This window comes from Lonchura striata, chromosome 4 (genome assembly GCF_050655825.1).
Source record: "Lonchura striata isolate lonStrDom1 chromosome 4, ASM5065582v1, whole genome shotgun sequence".
In the NCBI taxonomy this organism is placed as follows: Eukaryota; Metazoa; Chordata; class Aves; order Passeriformes; family Estrildidae; genus Lonchura; species Lonchura striata.
The window spans coordinates 66,136,979-66,158,171 of NC_140706.1; the positions used below are offsets into that span (position 1 = coordinate 66,136,979).

Below are 21,193 nucleotides of genomic sequence, written 5' to 3' on the forward strand. Positions count from 1 at the left end.
CAAGCACTTAGATCTTCTTCTGCTGTTCCATATGCATGGTGCCAGCTATGTGACTCCAAGTTTTATATTCCTCCTGTAGGCTGGCATTCTTGAGAAAATAAGGAGTATCAAAAGAGATGAGGGGGAGTTATGGACTTGTCTGCTGATGGCAAGGTAAAATTTTTCTGCCTAGTTTGAGAAATTCTTTCTTGGAAATAGAAGGGTGGATAAGGAGTCCTAAAGAAAAGTTCACACTTCATGGGGAACATTTTAGGCCATTTCCTCTGGAAAACACAAGTTACACTATCTATCATATAGTGTCTCCTCCTCATTTTTTCTTTCTTCCTGAATTGCTCTACTTCACTTAAGTTTCTTTGCTCATTTTATTATTAGGCACTTTTACAGGAAACAGGATTTATGGTCTCCTTTTGCTAATAAATGTTAAGGAATATGACTTAAACTAGAGAGTACACAGCAGGAGATGATGAGCTCTTAATAAACAAATATCCTGTTTTCATGCAAATATTCTTAGTAACGCAAACAAAACAAAGAAGAGGAGGAAAGGCAGCCAAAGTGTTATACAAGCTGTGTTGTAATTAAATAGGAGGGATTTCAGAATTTTCCAGAGGGCAAGAAGAGTTTCAAGTTATCCTTCAGACTTTTCCAACTCATTCCTTCAGATGGTTTCAACCCATAATGTTGGATGGAGGGTTGGAAAAGGAGAATTGGAATATTGACAAGTAACCTGAGAACTTCACAAAATTCTCAGTGCCTTGTCCTGTTCCATATCTTCTCCTCTGACCTTAGAATTTGGCAGACTATATTGCTTGATGATTTTGGAGTTTTTAAGAAGTTTCTAAGGTCATGTTATTGTCCTCATTCTGGTGAAAATACCATCTTCCTCCACAGCCATAAACAGGATCATATCTACAAAAAGTGTTAGGTAATTTGCCTTAACATTGTGTTTAACATTGATCCATATTAACCTGCTGGAATGAAACTTAAAAGCTTTACTGATGGTGTAATAGTGGCATGAAGTCTGGGGAGTGATTAATGAGAAAGGAAAATCTAGATCATCTGGATGTAACAAATAGTGTGTCTGAATATGGCCAAATACCTCTTACATCCACTAGCCAGGAGGACAGCCCTAATTGCAGGAGAAGGGTCTCCAACTTGGAAAGAGTAAATAAAGAATTGGGAATCAAAATGGATAATACCTGATTGCTACCTTCTGGACTATTGCTGTGGCCAAAAAAGCTGATAGGATCCATACACAAATAAGCAAAGAAATCCAGGGTCTTGATGCAGGGTCTGTTGGGTTTTAGTGTGTCCCAGCAACATGAATTCAAGTTGGATGGTCAAAAGGTGATAAGAAAACAAATGTCAGGATCAAGGAAGGGTTAGGAAATGTGTGTTTTATATTTATGCTTATACTGTTTTTTCTGACTGTGACAAGTTTAATGTGTATTTCAGTCCATACAGATGCATATTTCTAAGGTGAACAAAACTTGAAAATTTGGGTTACCGGTGTAGGAAAGAAAGATCTCTGAAGATCCAATGACTGTATGTTGATACCTGGATAAAATTAGATTAGAAAGGAAATGGACATTTTTAGTCACCATTGGAGAAAATTTCTAAAGATTGTTGTGGAGCCTGCCATACTACTAATTTTTTACATCAGAATTGTGCACTTTTACACAAGGGAGCTGGAATATGCACATTCATCCAAAGTGTATTTTTTGTTCTTTGGATTACCTGCACCAAAGACAAAAATTAGTGTTAGTTTTGCACACTTTGGATCCAGGAAGCTTTGACACAGACTGTAGGCCAAAATTAATTTCTGAACTTTAGTGCTGGTCCATGTCTTGCTCATGGCTCACACCAAAGCTTAACTCATGAACATGACTGAATTTCAGAAACAGTCGTTTATATGGCCAAAAATTTGCTGCTGGCTACAAACTTTCTATTGTATTCAAACAATATCTGGCTTCAGCTATCTTTAAATATGGGCAAAGTCTGGATTTAAACTTCACAGCTTCAAAGCTTCTGTTTTTTGCTGTGTTACCCTCACAGGATTGCAGGCATATACCATGAGTACTGATTTATAAATGCCACATAATTGCTGACTTTGGCAAAGTATAAGGTCTCCTATTTGCTGAAATGATGCAATTTAAACATTTTAAACATTTATCAGTTTATTATTTTCAAAATATCTGTACCATCTTTGGAAAGAGCATAGGACAGATATAACTGATATTTTTATATCATCACAACATCATTTTATTTCTTTTCCATTTATACTCAGAGAAGGAACGATCTCTAAAAATAATAATTTTTTGGAAGTTTATGCTTGCAACTAAACTAAATTTGTTTCAGTCAATAGTGTGATGAGAACAACACCAGAAGAGCTTTGTGGTGTGGTCAGGGTAGTTTAGTGGAGCAGGAATGTTCAGAGGGTTGAAGCTGAGGTACAAATTCAACTAGTCTGGAGCAGGGAAAATGGATGAACAACCATCCTGACAGATACGTGCACAGATTCTCCTCCCTTGTTTGGGCACTCTTTCCCCTAAAATTTGTCCTATTTATAATATTAAGGAAAAAAAAATTGCTTGACTATTCTTCATCACAAGAAAACAGCTGAGAATAATAGAGACTGGACCAACAAGTCCAGGTCCCTAAAACTGAGGGCCAAGTATATATGGAGATGTTTGGTTTAGGTAGCTCTCAAATACCATCTACTGTGTGGGTCCCTTGGCTGCAAGTGCCCTGGCCTCAAAAAGCTTTAGATCTCATGGTAGGAGGCAGAATGTCACCACTACCCTCTCTCTTCTCTGGTGCCCTCCTGCCATTTAAGTGTTAGTCAATGTTTGCCTGATTAACCTACTGATAGGCATTCTAGCTGAGCTCTTGAAGTGAAGGTTGATACTTGAAAAAGGCTTCTGATACAATCAGGTACTAATGGCTATTAAAAAACTTCTTGGAAACATTATTTTGGAAGTTTTGAATTTATCAAAGTACACTGACTTCTAAATTTTCCAGACATGGTAACCTGGGAAAAGGTTCCTTTTTGCAATCTAGACCATAATAATTAGATAAATATCCTTTAAATTCAGATTAAGAATCCTCATGTTAACATCTTCTTTGCTTTCACTTTTTAAAGCTATAAAATCTATTTAATTACTCTTATCCCATTTAATTTCTTTTCTTTCAGAAAAGAAATACAAATGCATTATGTATTTCATTATATAGTCCTGCTGATTTTATTTTATTTTGATCTGTTATTGATGTTTATTAATTTGTATTTTATAATACCACTTAAAGGATCAATATTGTTTCCTCCATGGCATGAGAAAACACTGAAATTTTATTGTCAAATACCACAGTATGTCCAGTAGAAAAATGTTGCCATACAGCACAATGTTGCCATACAGCATTCAACTTAGGTCCCTTCCATATTGGACTGGAAAATATTTTAATGACTTCAGTTCTTTAAATGCTGCCAGGACAACTAAGGGCATTGCATGCTTTTAAAAATTCAAAGAAAACAGAGAATTTCAAGTTAACCCAAATTTTAATCATATAAACATTTGATTAGGAATGAATAAAACCTTAAGCAAGAATGAAAAAATGAATATAAAGCATCTGTTACACAGTTTATGTAACTTGATCTGTGGTAGATTTAAGTTCTATGCTGAGGTTTATATAAAATTGCATGTCTGATTTAAAGGGACATTATGTGCTTCAAAATTTCTATATTAATAGAGCTTGTAAGTGCCAGGTGCCAGGAATTGTTAATTTTTCTCTTCAGTGTGTTACCTTAGTTATCCTCCATATTAGTATTTGATTTGCTTGTGTGGAGGAAGATCTTTGCCCATGGCTTGTGTGTTGTGCTTTGCACTTTGGTAGCTCATTCCCCAAACTCTGGCCTTTTCAGTAAAAGCATCAGCTGAAATGCTACTTCTGCTTTCTTTCACCCACTTCTCTTTCTAAAAGATTTAAAATAAGGCTTTTTAAATTTTTTTTTTTTTTAATTTCAGATCGGCAGCTTAAGCAGACTGAAATTTCCTTAAGCTGAACTTCATGAACTGTTGGATATTTTTCCGCAAATACTTATACCAGAAAAGACACATTTGGTATTTGTTTTCTATCCTTTCAAAAATGTATTTCTCGTCCGGTAACTTGGAAATACGCTCCAGAATTCTTTGTCCAAATATATGATGTGAAATTTGGCCCTCAGAATATGCATTCCAGTGTAATTTTTGTGTGACAGTTTTTGTCATTTGGTATAATGGCTTCTAGACCCGTACTTCGAACCCAAGACTGATCTCTGTGTCAGCAGTGGAAAATGTATGTAACTCTCTTGAAAACAGATGAAGATCTAAACTGGCCCTTTGGTGAAAAGCTGCCTGTTTTGGAGATCATTATTTTTTCAGGGTTGTGAGGTATTCTGCAAATATTTAATTTCTGCTTAGGGAATCTGTAATAGTCTTGATGTTTTGCTTGATCTGCTTTCTCTAAGAATTGTTGTACTGACTCCCTTGAGCCCATTCAAATGCTTTTAAGTACTACTTTTTCAAGCTTTTTCTTGTTAAAGATGATTGTCCTGTGGGATTGCAAGGGTGATGTGAGGGCTGATGTTCAGGAATACAGAACATTTTGAGTATGTTTTGATTCAATGTGTCTAATACCTCCCTCTTTTCATCTTGCTTTTTGAATATGTCTCAAACTCCCCTATTATTTGAAATCTCATTGTATGATGTTGCTGCTTGCTGAATGGTTTGTTACTCTCAAGGTCATCCCAGTGTGCTCTTACCCCATGTCTTGACTGAAGCTAAATATGTTTGGAGAAAGGGAAGAAAACACACCTGCAGGCACAGATTCCTTAAATTTTTGGAGTCTTTCATTCTATTTTCCAACATTAGTTTTTGTGCCCTCAAGCATACCAAAATTTTTCTACAATTCACTCTTTATTTATTATCCTGTTAGTTCCTCTGGTATCTCTGACTCTATTTCATCCCCAGAATGAGCACAGTTGTTAATCTTCAAGTAATTGTTCTTTCCTCATTAACTCACTTGACTCAGTGAGTTTTCTGGCACTAAATTAAAATTTCTTACTCTCCCCTTTGGAGGCTCTATCTGCTTATTTGTTTCTTTTTTCAAAGCAACCTCTTCCTTTTCTCCCCGACTGTGTGGACATCGGCAATTCATTTAAAATCTTCTCTTACTAGAGCATTTCCAGAAGGATGCTCATCTTCCCTTCCCTTAGAAGTATTTCTTTTGGAAAGCTCATCTCTAATACCTGTATGAAACCACTGAATATTGGGCACAGATGACAGCAGCCAACGTTTCCTTACTTATTGAGTGTTATTCATAAAAATAAAAAATCTTGATGTCATATTTGTGCATTGTATCTGCAGTTATATAATTGGTTTTGAATATTGATGGCTATTTTGTTCTTTTGTGTCTGCTAAAGAGGATGTGGAGAAGAAAGAGGGAAAGCAATAAGGAGTCATTTTTTTGTATATGAATGATCAAATCTATTCAGCTCTGTAGATGATTCAGGAAACAGAGGGCAAAAGCCTATAAACTGACAAATGTGATGGAGAAGGGAGCAAAAGAGGCAAAGATTGCTTTTCAGTATAAGAAAGAAAGATCACAATGCAACTGGCAGCAGCAGGCTCAAAACCATCCACAGGGAGCAGCTTCACACAAAGGAGTACTCTGGCCTGGGACACTGTAGATGCTTAAAATTGGCTTGGCTTTGAAAGGTAATCAAGTAAACTCATTGAAGAGAAAGATTGCTCTGATTGGATTCTGGTCAGAAAGATCCTGTTTCTCACCACTGGAGATTGTGAGTGCATTGGGGAAAATACCACTTAATGCTCCCCAGGTATCTGCTTGTGGCTACAGGAGGATACAAGATGCTGGTTTGGAAGGGAGAATTAGTTTCACCCAATTCATCTACTGCCCAGAGAAATTTACTTCTCTCTCTACCTCAGTTGCTGAATTTTAAAATATTCAAGTAGCCTAAACCCAGTTCAGTTTTGCCAGAAGGCTCTAATTTTGCATAGATAATTCCCATTGTCTGCAAGGTCTTATACCACCTTGTGGTTTAAGCTGCTTATATTGGTTGTCCCTGAAGGGATGTATTAATGTTTTTTTGCCTTCTCTTCTCTGCTCCCACATGTTTCCACTGGACAATTTCTCCTGCCTGTTGTATCTGTTTCTATCCTTGGTATCTGGCCAAGCAGGCTCAGTTGAACTCTTGATTTCTCTTAAAAAATGTCTTCACTCCTCATTCTCTAGCTGGTCTCCATCCTTCCTCTTCCAAACTGTGCATCCAGTCACATCTTTCCTCCTTCAGACTTAAGCCAAAGTGTCACTGAGGATAAAAGGTGTCATTACAAGTTCTTCTCTTTAATTGCAGGAAATGTCTTGCTCAGCTGCATGTTCCAGTGAGCTGAGGAGTCTTCAGGGAAATTAGCAGCTCAATTTCAATTTCCAGTTCGTGTTGGACTTGCTTAAATAGACTTTTATTTTTTTAAGGATTCTGGGTGGGCCAAGTATAGGCAAATTTTTACAGGTGTAGTTGAAAGTCTATCCTTGACACAGAACAACTTTCCTGTCTAATGCAAAACTTTGTTTCACAACTAATTTAATAACCAAAGCTTATTATTTTTTTTTCCAGCAGGAGCAAAAATACCATGTTTCCCCCTCTCTGTTCCTCAGAAACAGGTAAAGGGTTTTGGCTGAATCTTCCAAAAATTTTGTGAAGCAGACCCTCTGCTTTGGGAATAATCACTGCCTAAAAGTCACATTTGGCAGAGTTAAGTGAGAAGTTGTCACAGGAAGTACTGAGCTTCTTTAACATTCAGCAGAGCTTCAAGTCTCAGTAGTAGTATATTTCCCAGAGCAATGTAATGTCTGGAGCATTTCTGAAATTCTGGGTGTAGCTTTGAAATTAGATAGAGCTCTAGTAAACTGATTCTTGAAAATTTTTTGTTGGTGGAGTCTACCTTGAAAATATTAATGACATGAGAGAGAAACTTGTATTTCTGGACAGTTTGTCAGCAAAATGCTTGAAACCATAAGTCCCAACATTGGTTACATGCAGCGATTGCACAGGAGGGTTAATCAGTAGACCAACATAAAGTTGTTAGATTTTTCTTTATATTCTGCTATGAATCATGTCCTTACGTCAATTAAAACCATCTGTGCATGTCCATTTTCAAATGATTTATTGACTTGCATCCTTTTCTCAAACATTCCAAGGAATCTTAACCTGGTATGTAGATGTTCTTCATTTCTCCATAACTGGAAAAAAAAAAAAAAAACAAATTAACTAAGTATGGCACATTCATCCCAAGGATTTTATGTGGTAGAAAATAATGAGAGCCAGTTGTGAAATCATGTGATACTGTGGTTTAGACTCATAGATGGAACAGTGGCAAGGCCTTTAGCTGAGGTTGCCTGAGTGTGATACAAGAATGGTGGGAGTTTATCAGGCATCCTACAGAAATCTCTTTTTTTCCCGAAGAACTGATACAAAGCCATTTTCTTAGCATTTGTGAAACAAGAAATTTCTTAGGAGAAAAAAGGGTGAAATCCATCAATTCTTACAGTTTCTCTGTGCTGTGTAGGAGGGAACATGATATCCTTGACACAGGGCTGGCAAGGGCTTTGAGTACGTGTCTGTTTTGAGCAGGAGAATGTATTAGGTTTGCAGGGCAGGGTTTTGGGGTGGCTTCTGTGGGGAACTGCTGGAGGCTTTCCCTGTATCTGATGGAGACAAAGCCAGCTGGCTCCAAGAAACACCAGCCGCAGGCCAAGGCTGAGCCCACCAGCGGCGAGGGTAGCACCTCTGGAATAACAGATTCAAAAAGGGGGAATAGACCAACAGGTCTCAACAACAGCTTCAGTCAGGGAGAGGAGTGGGAATACATGAGAGGAACAGCTCTGCAGACACCAAGGCTGGTGCAGAAGGAAGTACAAGAGGGTTTCAGATGTCAGAGCTGATATTTCCCCTGTGGCGTGGGCCATGGTGATACAGCTGTGCCCCTGCAGCCCATGGAAGAGCAAGGATCCACCTGCAGCCTGTGAAGGACTCCACATGGGAGCAAGTGGATGCCTGAAAGAGGATGTGACCCCATGAGTAGCCCTCCACCTGGTTCTTTTGGTGTGATTTCTTTGTGACTTTTCTTTTCATGCATCCTCTGTATCCTACAGAGACAGTAATACATGGCTGACTCATGAATTAGCAGCTGATATTTCAGTTACTGTCATTGATGAGGTCACAACTTGTGTCAAGTATGACAAATTCTTCAGTAAGTGATGCATAAATAGTAATCAGAGCAGCAGTAAAACAGGAGCTGTTTCCTTCCTTTTATCCTATGCCTTTCACTGTGTTGAAGAGGAAAATTCTGTATGTCTTTCAACTTCTGATCTTTTAGTGTCTTTCTGAAGACAGGTTCTGCTGGAAACTGATAATGTAAGAATCCCTTGCTTCAATTTAAAAGAGGGGACAAGAATGTGACACTAAGCAGTTTCTCTCTTTTTTTGGTACAAGATTTTTACGTGCTTTGGTACTCTTTTGGTCACCAGAACAGGACAATCATATAAATCATAACGTCAAGAAATAACATAAAAATTTAGGCCCTGGAGTTTGGCCATTATAGTAATTAATAAGGTTTTCCAGCTGAACTGTGTACCTAAACTTATCCATTGGTTTAAGTGAAAACTTACGTGCCTCTGGAAAACTTCCTAATTATTGTTACAACCTTTTTTTTTTTTTAATATATGTTCATGAATTTTTACTTTATTAATATTTCACTTATCTTCGTTAAGCATCCCCTTGTGTGTCTTTAGTCAATATAAGCATTCTGCAACAAGAATTTATTCCTAGGAGTTTGTCCAGATTCACAATCACACTTAAGTCAGCGCTTTTATCCTTAATTTCTTGAGTCATGTGGTAGGGAACCTTATGTTTGACATCATGGAGCTTAGTGAGACTTGGCCACTGAAACACTGGTTCCATTGAAAAACATCTGGAGGGAAACCAATAGCCCGGTATATCCTGTTAGACTACACTCAGCATTATCCAGCCTCCTGGTCTTTCTCTTTGAGTTCTGCCTTGCAAAAACTTGGCTGTGCTCACAGAAATGTACAAACATGAGAACAAAATGGATGCACTCCATGTTCCTAAAAATGTCATATCTTGGCTGTGCTGGAAGTGTGTGTATGTGTACTTGCTTGGCTGTAGCAGTGACAGGTTTTTATGTTGCTCTTTATCATCCTGATGCTGAAGTTAAAGACTGAAAAGCTCTACAGAAACATCTGGTTCTTTTGCCATTACCTCTGCACACTTTTTTCCATATAGTGTATTTCTCATGTTTTACTTAAATAGTTCAAATGGTCAAATTTTTTGTAATTTTGGATCTCTCCAATAATGTATGAAATGGCTTGCCTAAAACTAACAAATATTATCAAATTAGAGTTTCCTTTTCCGTTCACCATATTCCAAGTTGATCTGGTAATGTTTGCATCCGTTATTTTAAAACAAATCAAGGAGTTGATTGTGGTTGTAAGGTTGGGGTTTTTAATTACTTTTTAAGAACAAGAAGAAAACAGGAAATTAAATTGTTCAACAGAGTTTCTGTGTTTAGATTTGTAGCTAGTTAAAAACATTGTTTTGTCACTGGTTCTGAGAAACATATTAAAAGTACTTCGTACAGCTTTTGAGTCATACAATATGAAAACAGGGCAGGACACAAGACTGAACAGTAGTCCATCACTTTTGTATCCCTGTGTGGCACATCATAACTGAAAGCTCTTTGGAGATAAATTTCTTTGCTGATTCACAAAAGCTGACAATTACTTGAAGTTCTTTCCGGATGCAGAAAACCCCACCAGTTTCATGGTTTTCTTTTTCATGTTAAGTTAGTATTTATGTTAACATGGCTGTCATTTATTTGATTACCTGTAAATATCCAACCAGGATTAAAGAGGTTTCCTTATTCTATGCACAATATTTAGCCCATCTGCTCTGTCTGACAAATGCATTCTCTGTTAACAGCCCCCAGCATATTGGTATCTTCCTTAAGAAAGAAAAAAGAGAGACTTTAACAAAAGTTTTAAAACCCCTGATAGCGACTTTAGACATTTCCCTAAACTCTACACGATCTACAGAAAAGTTTGCTAAATGCTCCTGATCTATCCCTGTGGGATTCAGTCCAGATCCATCAGGTGTCTCTGACAGAAAAAAGGCTAAAACCAGACATCTTGACTTTGAAGCCAAAAGCAGCTGATGTCTTTTCACATGAACGAGACAAACATTTCTATTCATCAGTGGCACTACAATCATGCATATGCATGTGCACGTACTGGGGATTACAGGCACTAGTTCTCATGTAGTGAGTGTTGGTGGGGAGCTGGCAGCAACCAGCTTTCACTTTCCTGTTTTTTGTGGTCCTTCTTCATCTGCTGTTCCTCTGGCCTCTCTCCTTTCCACTGGGTACAAGGGATATGGGAATAAGTAGAGGAAAAGCACCAACATGTGTTTAGCTTTTTTAACCAAGCAGCAAAGTAAAAAATTTCATGAAGCTCTCAAGAGCAGCTGGAAACATCAGGAGAAAATTAAGTGACATTGAAATACCAAAACTGAAAAATTACAGTAATTAATAGAAATTTGAAGGGAGAATTGTTGCTCTTCCCGCTGAAGCAGTGACAATTGTGTAGGTGTAGTGTGGGCCAGAATTTGCCCTCTGTACTTTGTAAATTTATCAGTCACATATGTTCACAGTCCAGATATTCAGGCTATTTACTGCTAAGGAGTTCAATCAGCAGTAAATTTTACATACAGTAATATCTTAGTATTAAATCTAATTCAATGTTTTTCAGCTTTATCTAGGATATTCTGTAGTTAGTTGTTAAAACTTGAGACACGATTACAACAACACACACAGAGTTGCATCCATTCTGTTACAAAAGTGAAGTTAACTCAGAGTGCAAAGGGCTCCTACATCTGTGGTCTGTCTTGAAAAGTCAGGAAATACAGTGCACAAAACAGAATAAAGAAAAATCTACTAGGGTGGAAATCTCTTAGTTCAATTTATTGATAATGGGTAAGAATGGAAAACTGAGAGGCAACATGATGAATGCAGCTTGCTCTACGCAAAGTGAGACTTTAATCAAAGATAGTTAAACTATTGTCTGCCCTTCACATTCCTCATCAGTATTCTGCCTTATGCAGTGGGAACATCCATTAATTACAATGGAATCATTACTAGGTAAAAATTGTAACCATGGCTATGGGTGATGCAGGACAACTTGCGATGCTGCTCGCGCAGCGAAACCGCACAAAGAGGACCTACCGCCACTTGTGCGTGTCATCACTGCATTCAGAGCCTGATTCCTGAACCCTGTGATTAAATGCTGCACAATGTCTTCCCCCACTATTCTCTCTCTCTCTCTCTCTCTCTCTCTCTCTCGCCTGCTTTTATTTCCTGTGAAAATTTGGACCTCTGTTCTTTGCATCTCCTGCCATGGCTCAAAATCCTGCTTCTTGGTTCTTTCAACCTGCCACGTCCAATAATCACGCACAGAAAATGCTTATGCAAGCCAGTTGGCTTAGATTTCTGTCTTAAGGGAAGAGTGCATCTGTTTTTTGGATTAAATCATGCTTATAAAGTCGTGCTTATTCAGTTGACAGAAAAAAAAATGCATAATTTAAAGCTTTCATTTGCTCTTGTGCTAAAAGATTTCAGAGCCTCAATTCACCCTCATTTTATCCTTCTAGAGCAATACAAAATTAGAGTTCATTATGGTGATCCAATCTCTCCTTTTTGTCTTGATTGCAGACACATTAAGCTCTTTGCCAAAGATGTCGACTTTCCTGAACAAGCCTTTCAAGTCTTGCAAACTGTCTGTTGTTTTCCCAGTAGGCTAATTAGGGTGGATTAGCGCCCATCAGATATGCCCTAGGGATGAGCCAAAAGCTGAAGGGGAAGGTAAATTGGAATGCCAAAAACTTCCACCTTTGTAAGGCCTGAGACACTAGGTAAGAAGCTGAAGGAGGGCAGGGTACAGTTGCAAAAGAGATTGTGTTCCCCGGCAGGACAACAACCTAAATGTGGAACATGATCTTGTGACTAGAACTGTTGATTTTTTGCTTGGCTCACTCCAATAGCATTTGTTTTGTGATTAAAATACAGGCAAATTTCAAAATAAAGTGTGGCTTTGAATACAAAATATTTAGTTAGAAAAACATCAAACTCAAAGTGTCTTCTTTGGAGAATAACAGAAAAATATTTCATTTTCCTAACCAAAAGAATTAATAGAAATCATAACTATTTTGGGATTGATTGATTATTTGACAACCAGAGTCTGTGATTTCTTTCTGGACAAGTTTGGCTAATATAGGTTTCACTCAGATGTCTTCTCGATGAGATTGAAAGGAAGACTTAGTGGAGAGACCCTTAAACAGCTCTTAGAAGATGTCTGTAGGGATCCTGTTCTTTTAACTGACAGGTTAACCATGATTTCTCTGTCCTTTTAACAGTCTTCGTGGTCAGCACAGGAAAAAAAGGAGCATCTAGCACATAACTAGTCTCTGCTTAAATTAAAGCAGGTCAGATCTGAAAGAGGTTATTTCTCTGCTGGCTAAAGGAGCAGTTTGATGACTGGCTCATAACAGACATGTATACAGTGACATTTGAAATGGTATAAGAAGAATCCTGCTTTTAAATCCTTTTGAGGCTTTCTCAGTTTCAGAAACCAGCAAAGTTGTCAAAGGAAAGGTATTGGTTTAGATTGGTCCCATGCTCAAGAAAAGCCAGAGATCTTTTGTGGCAAGAGTGTGAGAAATCCTGATGTTCTGTGAGGAAGTAGAGACTGACAAGATCTGTATTGCATCTCTGTGCACTAGCTCCAGCAACAAGTTTGGTAACTTGGTTCTCAGAAATAAGTGTGAAGGCGACACTGTACATAACTGGAGAAAGTATTCAGGATCCTAGGCTACATTTCAAATAGAATTAATAATATTATTCATTATACTAAGAATTGGCCAGAATGACTGCATTATGTTTAGTAAATAGCAACTAGAAAAAAGAGTTGAAGAAAGTTTTCTCCATATTTCCCTCAAATGCCTGTAACGGATTGAACTACCCAAGACAGTAAGGAAGGTTTTGACAAAACAAATGGTAAATTTTCTCAACTCTGATAGGTGTATTTGTCTTCAGCAAGTAATGTCAAGATTGACAGCATCTTGGTTTGTGTAGGTTTGACTGAAACATGGTGGCCAGGTAGGGATGCTCTGGGACTTACAAAATAGTTGGTATAATGTAGATTCAGGGAGTTATATCTTCCAGACTGTTGCAGCATCTTGCACACTGAGCCTTTGCCACTGCAGATTCTGTGAACTTTTCCTCTGACAGCCTGGCTCCCGCCCCAGTCCCGAGGTCTGTACCTGTCATGGGAAAAGATTCATTAGGCTGTGATGTGCAGTAGCTGTGGGATCCCTTTGTACGACCTCAGCATCCTGCCTCGACACGTGAGCACTGCAGCAGTTAAAAGTTGTAAGCTGGGCCTCTGCTATTGTGAGTGTTTTATGAAGAGAAGAGTGTCTGTTATGTTTTTTGGGTTTGTTTTGGAATCTCAAGGACCTCTTAATTTGGAAATTCCCTCGGTGCCTGTATCTTTTTTTTTTTTTCCTCCTCTCTCCTAGTGATTTTAAATGGTGGTAGTTAAAAGGAAATAAGAAAAGTGTTCATTGTTTATAAGGTGTATAGAGCCAATCATCATGTTAATTACATGTCACAGGGTAATGAATAACCCCTCACTTTTATCATGTGGGGAGCAACCTGGGGTTCGTCAGATGGGGCTTTGTGCTTTAAATGAACACCCCCAGACAAAACTTTGCACCACTCCAATTATGTGAGGACAGACTCTGGTTCAATGCGTTCTTAAGTCTTAAAGCTTTACAGCTGTGGGAACAGCAGTTAGACACACACTGTTCTGCAAACACCAGAAGTCTAAGCTAAAATGCAAAGCATACATTTTGTAGTGCTGATTGGCTTTGTAGTGCTCATACATATGTGCCCAGCAATGGTGAGAAAATAAGTAAAAAAAAAAAAAAATCAGAGCTGAAAAGCTGTTATGATTATAACATATTATTGTATAATTGCCTAATTTTGCAACTTTGGAGAGTGTTTATGTTCTCAGAATTAATTAGTGTGGAGTGTAACTGCTTTTAAAAATGCCATTCGTCTCAAAACTATGTGGTTAGAAATGTATGCCTCAGTGAATGTGCATATCATTATTATTTAATATAAAAGTTTATAGTTCATTACATGGAAAATTGCAGTTGAGGCATTTCACAGCTTCAAGAACAATTATTATCCCTGACTGAATTGTGGAATGATTTTTGGTGGGTCAATCAATTGAAATAATAATTTTCAAATGCATTCAGACAAATATTTATGCAAAAGATACATGAAGCCAGTGATGTAGAGGGAAAAAAGTTAGATGAGAAATTATGGAAAAGCAGCACAAAAAAGAGATTAAAATTACATTTCTGGTAAATACTTCTTAGTTCAGTGGGGAAAAATGTGTCCCCCATGCTCTGGACCTCATAGGATTAATTTTGTATCCTTTTGAGGGACCTAATAATAGTGGAGCTCGGTGTTAACCTTTTTCCTTTATGCTAACCTATGTGAGGTTGTGACTTCAGATGTACAGGGATGGAGGGAAGTGACAGTGCTCTTGCATCATCTTGTGAGGAACAATGTTTAGAATTACGTGGAGGCTTGAGAGTGCTTTTTCCTCTCTCCAAATCCTGTAGGGAATCCCGAGTGGCTGGGCTGTCCACAAGCCAGCCTGCCTGCGTGTCCCCACAGCCAGGAGACGGGGACAGGCTCCACAAAGTGCTCCACCTGCAGCTGCTGTGTTTGATGCCTGCTTCCAGCTGTCTTCATGCTGCACAAGAGAGATCCCTCCTCTTCTGAATGTGGCCTTGGTGATCTCTGAGCAGTTTCTTGCTGTGGTAGCTGCTGGCAGCTGGTGGGGCTGCTGGCAGGAGCAGGACATTTGCTCCTTCTGGTGATGGACGATCTGTGAGTGCCTCTGTCTCGGGCTGCTCTGTTTTTCCTCTTGGAGGGCTCCTGGACCAGAGGAAGATTTTCACACTGCTGCCTGCCTTACTTCTGAGAGATGTGAAATGCACTGCCAGCTCCTCAGTTTAGGTGAAATGGCAACTTCAGCAAAGCACACAAGCTTTGGCACTGCAGTTCCAGGCTGTCCCCTTTATAGACAGAGAATCACAGAATCTGTTGGGTTGGGAAACAGAGCATCAAGTCCAACTGTTCTGTCTCAATTTGAAGTAATGGTAACTGCTGAGGCCTCAGGTCAGGTTGTTCTTTCTTCTTTCTTGGCCCAACTAGGCTTTCTATACATCTGCAAATCCCTGGTTCCTCTAATGTCAGCTCCTGACATTGAAACCATTCGTTTTCCTGCTTTTCAGTTAAATAAAAATGTCAGTAGGTGATGACCTATTACACTAGATAATGCTAAATGTATGGATTATGACCTATAGCATTTTCAATAGATTTATCATTTTGACATAGTTTTGGTGATGTGGAGTAGAAATTGCTGGTCTAAGCCCATCTTTTGCTGCAAAATGCTTGAAATCATGCTCAGTTGTCTAAAGCCGATACCATCAAATTTAAAATCCTTAGGAATAACTGGTTTTACACAGAGGTACATGGGGTGGGGAAAGTATTTTATACCAACCCAAATAAACTAGAAATACAGTCTAGAACTTCTACACAGACAATTCTGCCCGAGGTAAGCTAGTTGGCTGGCTCTGCTGCACTTACTTAACTTTTCCTGGTCCATGAATAGGATCTGGTTTGTGTTTCTGGCATAGGAAAGAAGCCTTGGCAGTATCTCTGCTATTGCTGCTCATTGGAGACCAAAATGAATGCTGCTAGTCCTCTCTGTCAATTTTCTTCGATCCCTAAATGACCCATAGAATTAGACTGTAACATTTTTCAAGCAGAGCTATTTTCCTGAAAAAAATGAATAAATTAGTAACTTAATCTGGTACAGTTTTGTCGTTCTTTTCCCTGTTAAGTTGCTCACTGAAAAAAAAAAAAAAGTATCAAAGTATCATTGGAAATGTGTTTAATTATGATTTTGAATATACAGATATGGTTTTGGTTTGCCTCAGTTATTCATGGTTGTTGTATCCAGTCTCAGAAATACTGTATGAAGCAGAAATATGTAAATGGGTGAAGTCAGTTTTATGTTTGCCACCTAATGCAAAGATGGTATTCACCACATAAATACACTTTTGGACACAAATTTCAGGAGCAAACCATATAACTGAGGCTTTTTTGTTTGTTTGTTTGTTTTGTGTTGTTTTTTTTATTTAATGTGGGTGAAATTTGAGGGTGGCATGGCACATAAAGAGATATTATTAGCTTTCCATTTTAGGGAAATAAGTTACATTTCCAGGTTTTTTTAACAAACCTATGCTATGCAGAAAGATGCCTGGGTCAAGAGGTGTAAATTAATTTTTTTCCTCATTTTTCTTCATATATGTCTACATAAAAGATGTCTTAAGACTCAAAAAGCAAAAAAAAAAAAAAAAATTGTAAAAAACAACCATCTCAAAAATCCTCCTCATGCTGTCATCATCCACAGAAGTCAACAATAGATCTCTACTAGTCATTTCTGTGCAATCTGTGGTGAAAGTATGAGACAAATCACTGATGTAATCATCCTGACTCCATCCCTCTGGAAAGCTGTCATGTAGTTGAGTCACATTTTTGCATTGTCCCATAGGATGTGGCTCTCATGGGAGCCCAGTGGTAAATTCAGCCTTTCTTTTCCCCTTACAATCATCTCAGTGCATTTGCTGGTACCCCACATTTGGACTGGCACACTAAATCTGGGTGATGCACAATTCCTTCCTGCTGTGGCCTTCCTCTTGTGCTTCTTGGATAACCACTGGCTCTGAAACATCCGAATGGTCAAAACTTTCCAGAAGAACAGCACAGGGAAATATAATTATAACCATTTTCCTATTTATGCTGGTGAATTGGCAACTTGTCATGGTTTGTATCACAAGAAGTTTGAGTGGAGACGAGCCTCATAAATTACATTCTATATTCCTTTTTCCAAAACCCCTTCAGACTTGATTTTATGATACACTTGTATGTTAAGCCTCGTGACCTTTTGCTTGAATATGGCAGCTTCCCAAAACACATGAGCGTGTTCTAGAAATGTCTTTTAAAATTTGCTAGAGCAAAGTCAGGGTTTTGGGGGGCCAAAAGGAAAGGTTAGATTTTACTGGCACTGAAACTTCCAGAGAGGAGAAGCTTTTACAATCCAAACCGTGTGACAGAAAAATATATTTCTGCTTAATCCTTGCCATGACAGATACTGCAATTAGGTTAATGTTTTAAAACCTGTCTTGATGTTTACTTTTAATATGCAGGTATTTAAAACATGGGATGATTTTCTAGAAAAAGAAAAATAAATAATCTTTGCTGATGAGAGATACTTGTGACACAGCCTGAAACATTTGGAAACATCTAATAGTTCCTCTGAGGAATGAGGTGCTTCCATATGGGAGTGCAGTGTGGATTTTTGGGATGGGAAGAACTGAAATTTTATATCAAGCCACTGAGGAAGCCTGCTTTCCCAGCCTGTAGATAAGGGATAATGCAAGTAAAATGTACATTGGGTGAGATCTTAAAAATCAATTGCATATAATTGTTTCTGTGTTTTGGCTTTCTTTTTCTGAATAAGCAAAACAAGCAGTTATTGTGAATTTGATGGAATACTTTGAGGTCAGGCTTAGGTACTAAGCACACAGTAATCCTGGTGTGTTACCTCTTCTAGGTGCATGCAGGGGGAGTACATAAACGTCGCTGACCCTTTTTGCTGATTTTTGATTCTTGTATGTTTTACTTTCCAGCTATCTTGGAAAAACAGGACTCCATGCTAAGAAAAATCCTCCACCAAAATCTTCTGTGTTGTTTTTTTTTTCCCTTCACAGAGATTTGCACTGTGTTCTTCTCTTCTGTGACCTTCAATGTCCAAGAGACATCTATGAGAAATACAGATGAAAAAAAGGGTTGGCAGCAACTCTTTCTAAATCTCATTCTCTAAATTGCAAAGATTATTTATGCCATCTTATTGGTTTCTCAAAGCTTCACTAAAATGAGCATTTCAGTGGAAAGATGCTGGAAAAAAAGGTGAATCCCATTTGAGCCTGGATTAATGCTGACCTAGATTAATGCTCTTTGGAAATCCCTTTGGAATATCTATTTTCTAATTACAGCCTTTTGTCTGAAAAAATTGTTTTTCCAGAGATGGCCAAGCCTCAAAAGCGTTTCCTGATTCCAGCTAGTCACAAAGTGACTGTTTTACTGTTTCTGGCCAAGCACATACCTACATCAGGATAATGCACTCGTTCTGAGTGTGAGAATACTGCAATCTTGTGTGTGCAGACACAAAGCTGGGTATGTCCACTGAACATCTTGACATAAGACAAAATGCAAGTTTTCTTGGTAAGCTACTCCAAAGATCACTTTTTTTAACCACCATTTATACATTTGTTCATAAAAATCTATGTTTCTGTTGGGGAGACTGCCTTCCAATAGTCTCTTTTTCCAGTTATTCTTTTAGAAAAGTAGAGCAGGGCAAATTTTATCCCTGTACTAGAAATGTTGGTAAAACATTGTAAAATTTGGACTAAAGCAAATGTTGGCATGTTTAGCATCACATTTGCATATGAAACACAGGCCATGGACTTCTAATATTTTTAACTGCACAACTAGATACAGGAAAATTCTTCCTCTTTGGATGTACTAGCCCAAGGGTTTTTTTTTAATAGTAATATTCAGTATTTATTTAGTCTGATGTTTTGGCCTAGATGAAACAAAAGACTCCACCTACATATGTAAAACTGAATACGAAGATTTTGTTTTTCACATTATTTACCTCTGTGGTGTATTTTCTTTTAAATTCTTCCTGTGCAACATGAATGCTGGAATAGGGGTTGCTCTGCCATGTCTTGAATCCTTCCTATCCTGAGTACAGCAAGGGATGAAGGAGAGACAGTGTACATTGTGAACTAAATTTTGCCTTTATGAGCCCCATACCCATCCAACGAGAGCCTGCTCAGGTTGGGGCTATCTTGAAACTGGGATTCTGTTCTTGCTACAGATGTGGTCTTGTCAAAGAACATTACTTTGACTCAGAAGAAAATAGGCTCACTCATTTCCAGAAGATTAGTGTGGATGTTCCTTCTTCTCTGGTGGCAGAAATATTTTTGTCTGTTTATTCAGAATAGGAATAGAGTTTGCATTTTTTTCATGTAATGTACAGCAAGAAAAGACTTGTCTATGTGAAAAAATTTCTTTACACAGTATGGAAGGTGAAGTCTCCACCCATTTCAGAAGTGTCAGCCTGGAGCTTGGAAGAAGTTTTTAGCTTCAGAGATGCATCATCATGTTCTTTAATATAGAGAGATAGTAGAGAGAAACAGTTTTTATCTAAGTGAGTTTGTTTTAGATCAATGGCTCATAGATGGACGCAGAAAAGCTTCATTATTTGGGTCACACACTGTACTGCATGATGTATTAACTCTGTATTTTGATTTTTCAAAAAGTTAAGAATTCTGAAACATTACTGATTTCAAATCCACATGTACCATTATGTCTTTTATTTTTTCTTTTGCCAACACTTTAGCCTGCGTTACAATGTCAATATGGTAAAGCTGTTTCATTCTGAGCATGGCTACATTAGTTATAGTGTGGACAGAGTGCAGGACTTTGTTAGATGATGCAATGTCAAAACACCCAAACACTCAACTATTGCTCAAATCCAGGTAGCACTTTTGGGGCTCTCTTGTGGATGACATTTATTTTGCTTGTGATTGCACTGACTTTCATAAATAAAGATGACTGTTTGCTGTGGGTTTGTAGCTGCCTGTCTATGTATCTGTTCTTCCATTTCTGAGTAGCACCTTTTACATTTTGTGATTTGTGTTCATAAATCGAGTCAAAATTTAGAAATGAGTGATATGTATTGTAAAGTAGTTTATTTGGGGCTTTTATGTCAGCTTCATTTATTTAGCCTTCAGACTCATAAAAGTAACAAGGTCTTGGAATATTCCTACTTATAAAATGATTTCTCATATTAGATTACTATCTCAAATGAGTGGGTAGTGGATGCAGTTCTGTATCTCAGAAATGTTCAGCAAGACTGAGTTATAGGTAAAGTCAAGTCGTGTGCTCGATTAGCCTTGGGAATCAAGGCTAACACTGTGGGAACACTTCCCTTTTTTAGCATTTTCTGTCAGCTTACTACCTCTCCTTTATGATCACCATTCGAACACTGGTGGCCTAGGGGATGCAAATTCAAGGAGTGAAGCAAGTTTAAACAACAAAATACTCCCCCAACCCTGCATGATTAATCATTGCTCCACTTCAGGGACCATATCTATTGTAATTTGCTGCATGTTAAAGCAGTTACTGCAATTGATGGCATGCTGTCTTCATATTAGAATCCAAAGGAATTTTAAACCATTAATCTATTTGCATATGTTTTAAATTATCCCATGAAGTTTAACAGAGGGTTGGCAATGTCTTGTTTGAGATTGTGAATAGAGCAGTTGCACACATTGCTCTGGTGTCCCGTGGCTGAGGCACAACTGAAGGTTGATTTACCTGGTGAGAGGCACACAAAAGTGAATTTGGAGACTCCATTTACAGTAAGATCCCTTCAGGTGTTTGGTCAAAATGTTTTAATCAGTCAACAGTTGAAGCAAGGACTTTTTTCTGGTTCAAGGTGGAACCAAGTCATTGCCTATCAATGGGTACAGGCTGTAACTTTCAAAACATTCTCCTTCCACGCATGAAGGAGAGTGAGTAAACCCCTGGTTATCTTGTGATAACTATGCTGCCCATCTTTTTCACATATGAAACAATTAATTTTCACCACAGGAGGTCAGGAAAGGACAAAACCGAATGGATACCCTGGGTCCTTCTGCTGTGCCATCTTGTAGGTGCCAGAGAGTTGCTGTTTTATTGTTGAGGTTTTTGGGTTTAACCCAGCAAAATATAACAGTCCTCTAATATTTAAAAGTTCCGTATGGTGAGCAAATTATTTCTTGCCCGACTTTTCATTTCTAAATCCTCTTGGGCAT

General features: G+C 38.1%; 1 long non-coding RNA gene across 6 annotated transcripts in view; it reads left to right on the top strand.

The window, feature by feature from the left end:
* Nucleotides 1–19,969, top strand: part of LOC146767697 (uncharacterized) — a 382,268-nt gene extending 362,299 nt beyond the window's left edge. For all 6 annotated transcript variants that reach the window (XR_014955217.1, XR_014955216.1, XR_014955214.1 and 3 more), the window contains 2 exons: nucleotides 80–18,236; nucleotides 18,352–19,969. This is a non-coding gene — a long non-coding RNA (uncharacterized LOC146767697). The remainder of the gene's footprint in view (nucleotides 1–79; nucleotides 18,237–18,351) is intronic.
* Nucleotides 19,970–21,193: the final 1,224 nt, after the last annotated feature.